Source organism: Zingiber officinale, chromosome 5A, assembly GCF_018446385.1.
Source record: "Zingiber officinale cultivar Zhangliang chromosome 5A, Zo_v1.1, whole genome shotgun sequence".
Taxonomy (NCBI): domain Eukaryota; kingdom Viridiplantae; phylum Streptophyta; class Magnoliopsida; order Zingiberales; family Zingiberaceae; genus Zingiber; species Zingiber officinale.
Window position 1 is genome coordinate 137,215,974 of NC_055994.1, and position 5,074 is coordinate 137,221,047.

The window sequence follows — 5,074 nt, forward strand, 5'->3', positions numbered from 1 at the left end:
GAGAAGGTGACTCTATGATTTAGGTTCATTTCTCGTGATCCAAATTGTTCGCATTGATATGGATTTCGGATTTAATAGAGTTTAGTTTGGGTGGTTTTAATTCCTACAATAACTGCGAATGCAATCACCTTGGTTTTAATCATGTCTCTTGAATGCCTTCATCTTAGTTGTTCGATTTTAGGGGTTATAGGTGAAGACGTTCACTACAACTTACTGTGTGGGTGTGTTTCTCCCTTCCGAAGTTAGATAACCTTGTATGTCAAGACATTTGCTATTAATTGTTTCCATGTTGATGCAAAGGATTGATGCAGTAAATTACTTGTTGACTTCCATGAAGCAATTTGTTGCATGCCTAATGTGACACTTGTATATAAAATTATTGAAGCTTATGTGCAGGTTTTTGTCTTGTGATAAATCAGGTGACACTTGTATATATAATTATTGAAACTTAGCTACGTGTCCTTTATGTCTTGTGATATATATGAATCTTAGGATATTCATTTGTAATTTGATGCAGGAAAAGGAGAATGAAGCATGGAAGAAGGTGCATGAAGCTCCCGAAGCATGACGAAGAAGGTGCATGAAGCTTCCGAAGCATGACGATTAGTATTTTATTTTATGCTTTGATGTATTTGTTTTTTGGATTATGAGTTGTTGAACCAAACTAGTTCTTGTTTCCATGTGTAAATATGACGTTTGTTGAATTGACATATTTGAATGTTAGATATGGGATGTGTAGTTTTTTGGATGTGTATTTTTGTTTATTAGGATGTGTATAAATATGATGTGTGTTGAAGTTTGGTATATATTTTAAATTTGAATGTATTTGATATGTAAAATAGGATAAAGAAAATAAAAATGTACAGATTTTGGTTTATTATATTTTGGGACAAAATTTGGGACGAACTAGGGTTCGTCCAAAATTAGGGACGAAATTTGGATTCGTCCCAAATTAGGGACGAATTCGGGTTCGTCCCAAACTCTCATTTTGGGACGAACCAAAATTCGTCCCAAATTCAGGACAAACCAGAATTTGTCCCTAATTTGGGACGAAAATTTAATTTTATCCTAAATTTGAACACACTATGCAGTGTATATTTGCAACAAAATTTGTGACGAAAACTATAGTCCATCGCAAAATTTGGGACGAATACTTTTTTTTCATTGCAAAATTTAGCAACGACTGATTTGCGATGAATATATTTTTGTCACAAAATTTGTCGCAAATAATTTTGCGATGAAATTTTTTTAGAAAATTCGTCCCTAAAATCCTGTTTTTTTTTGTAGTGAATGATTTTTTTTGTGGGATAAATTTTTTTGGACAGTTGATTTGCCAAGAAAATATGGAACTATAGAAGAAACTAAACTTTATTCTATTTCACTCGTGTGCATTTGCACACAGTATTTTCAAACTTTGCACAAGGATGATTCCTTCAATTTTAGGTTTATGAAACAAGGGAAGGGGATGACATCGATAGAGGCTTCAGTTTTAATGTCACCGACAAAGAATTTATGTGCATTCTCCTCCAACTAAGCCAACCACGAATTGATGGAACACAAATGGATGAAATTATTGCTAACAAAGAGGATGGTGTTTCACACCTTTGATGAGGTAGGCAAACTTCAAGTTCACCATAGATGAGATTATGGTCATCTGAATGGTCCAAATCACAGAACCCCAAAAATGGTTGACATACTTCATGATTTATATTGTATGAAACATAAGTAATCTGTTGTCTCTAGCAAAATATGAGCAAAGAAAGAAAATAGTTATAATTGACTTATTGTTCATTCTAGTAAACAGTGTCAATCATTAGTATAAGTTAGTAATACCTCAAAACACAAACAATAGCTGCTGTTTCGTTACAAAATTCTCTACAAAATTCGTCGTATTGTTGTTATTCTTGGTCCATTCTAATTTCCATGAGCATGCTGTTTCGTTAGATTAAAATAAAGTGCACATATAAATATATAGGTTACAATAAAGTGTTCATTCCAATTTCCATGAAGCAAGCTTTTCCTCATACCTTAATTTGAAAGATCTCACAAGGACAGAGTTGGATGGCGTCTTAAGGAAATCCTAGTATGCTAGTTGCTCCAGGACGGCGACAACAATGAAGAAGGATGACGTTGTGAGGAAAACCTAGTTTGCGGAGAGGGGCGTCTGGCGGCTGGGTAGTCTCAGTAACGGTGAGGGTCGGTGTCTAGCGTCGGGTCTCACTCAGCAGGCAACGACGAAGGTGGCGAGAGGCGTCTAGCGGGTGGGTTGGCGTCTGGCACTGGGTCTCACCCGGCAAGCAGCGTCGAAGGATGGCGGCAACCCAGAAGGATGGCGGCAGCAACCTCGAGAGAGGAAAGAAAACGAGAAGACGCTGTTTGGAAAAAACAAACTAAAAAAAGATGGCAAAAAATGGAAAATAAAAAAAAGATGACAAAAAAATAAAAATGCTGATTGGGATTGCCACAGTGGCGGTTGCGTAGGGAAAAGTTATACAATATATATATATATATATATATATATATATATATATATATATATATATATATATATATATATATATATATAGCGAAATCTAACGTGGACTATCTGACACGGCTAAAATCTAATTTTTTTAATCTCTCTCTCATCTGCATGCAACAACTATAAAATTCTCATTTCTCTCTCATCTGATTGCATGCAATAATCATTGTACTGCTAATTTTTAAAGATGATGTAGCTGCTACAACGTTGTAGCAGCTACTACACAATAGCTGCTACACGTTGTAGCAGCTTCTATATAATAGCTGCTATAACATGTAGCAGTGTTATTGTGTAGCTACTATGTTGTAGCAGCTACTGTACCGTTGTAGCAGCTACGACACCGTTGTAGCAACTATTGTTGGAACTCCAAGGTTGTTTTGGTGTGATCAACAAGTTAAGTTAGGTCCTGTGTTGTTTTAACCTTGTGCCTAAGTGTGCAGGAGCTTAGGAGCACAGGTACTCGAGCGGAAGACGCAGCTAGTGAGAAGGACGACACATGGTGCGTCCGAGGGACGAGGCGCTGCGGAAGAGTACCCCGGTGGACGAGAAGGAAGCGTGCGGTGGTTCCGAGGGACGAAAGCCGGAGCGGAAGATTGCTCGGGGAGCAAAAGACGCAGCTAGAGAGAAGGTCGGCACGGGGTGCGACCGAGGGACGAAGACTGCGGATGAGTACGCTGGTGGACGAGAAGGAAACACGCGGCAATTCTGAGGGATGAGAAGTCGGAGCGGAAGGATGCTCGAGAAGACCGGAACTTGGGTTGGGGTGAGCCCTTTTCCAGATGGCAGAGATCACCCAAGCGAGCGGATCCGGAGTAGAAGAACCGGACCGAGGCAGGACTGAACCGGAGAAGAGGTCTCGGATGAAAAAGTCAACTTCTGTTGACTTTGGGCTCCGGGTTGCTTGGAATGATTCCGGGCGCCCGAACCTGGAATTTGACCAGATCGAGTCAAAACTCGATATGAACGTTGGGGATAAAGTTTTATCCCCCCAGGGCGCCCGGAACCCCTTCGGGGCGTCCCGACCAAGGCTAAAAATATAGCCTTGGTCCAGAAGCTTTACAACAAACTCATTACTTGTAATTCCAATGCTTGTGCACTTCTAGTTGTAGTTGAGCTTCTGTTTTCTGTGCTTCAACGCTGTAAGAGGCTTCTCCGCCTGAAGGAGTTTTAGTGCTTAATCTTCCTTGGATTAACAACCACATCGGTTGTAACCAAGTAAATATCTTGTGCCTCGTCTTTTAATGTTCTATTTATTTGCTCTATTTATTATGCAAGTGTTAGCTTAAAGAGTTTGAGAAGGGTTGGTTTTGTTTTTGTGTTTGCAGGCTATCCAACCCCCCTTCTAGCTGGTCGCAACGGTCCTACAAGTGGTATCAGAGCCGAGTACGCCTCAGAAGGACTAACCGCCGTATGAAGCAACAAAACAATGGTCGTAGCTAGCAACTACCCACCAGCATTCGAGGGGGAGTTCTCCTTATGGAAGCAACAAATGGAGGTATATCTAAACTCTGATTCTGGTATTTTTTTCAATAATGAAACTTGGTTATGAAGAACCGAAGAACACAAATGGAGAAGGACTTGATATACGCCTCTGGAACAAGAAGCAACGTGACGAGTCAATGGCAAACGGTCGGGCAGAATTTCACATTCTAACCGTAATACCAAATGAAGATCTCAATAGAGTTGGCGAATATAAAAGGGCAAAAGAACTTTGGGAAAAGTTCTTAAAACTTTACGAAGAACAAGTCAAAGTTGAATTCAACACCGATTCATCGCCAGAAGAGTCCGAGAATGAAGAAACTGGCCAAACAGCCGAAGTCCATCCCAAATTCACAGAAAGTTCATCCCAGATGAGCATCAATGAAGGGGGAGAGTCTTCGGAAGCAAGTGATTCAACAGGGGGAGAACCAACGGCCGACGAGGTAAGTAAGGTATGACCTCTACCCTCTGAACAACTGGTTAATTCAATAGAAAAGTTGCCTGAAGATTTTTGTGATTTAAAAATTGAATTATCGAAAGAGTGTTTCGGTTTACCAATCATTTTGAAAGAATTTTGCAAATTACAAAATATTTTGACAAAAGAACTTTGCAAGTTAGAAAATTTGTCGAAAGGATTTTGTAAATTACAAAACATTTTTTCGAAAGAATTATGCAAATTAGATATATTGTCGAAAACTTTCTTTGAATATTTTTTCGAATTACAAATTACTTTCTTAAAAGATTTTTGCAAATTACAAAATATTTTGTTGAACGAATTTTGCGAATTAGAAATGTTGTCAAAAAACTTTATCAAGTTAGAACTCTTCTTATCAAAATATTTTTGTGAAATTCAAAATATAATAAAAAGTATTAAGTTAAAAGAAATAGCTTATTGATTAAAGAATTTCGACAAACTAATAATAGAAATTAACATGATATAATTTTTTGCATGTTTAATATTGGTTGCTTTAAATTTGAAAAAGTGTGATTTAAGAAGTTATGATAAATTAAAATGAAAATTTAAATAAAAGTATTAGAATAAAATAAATAAATAAATGTATAGAAATTTTTTTT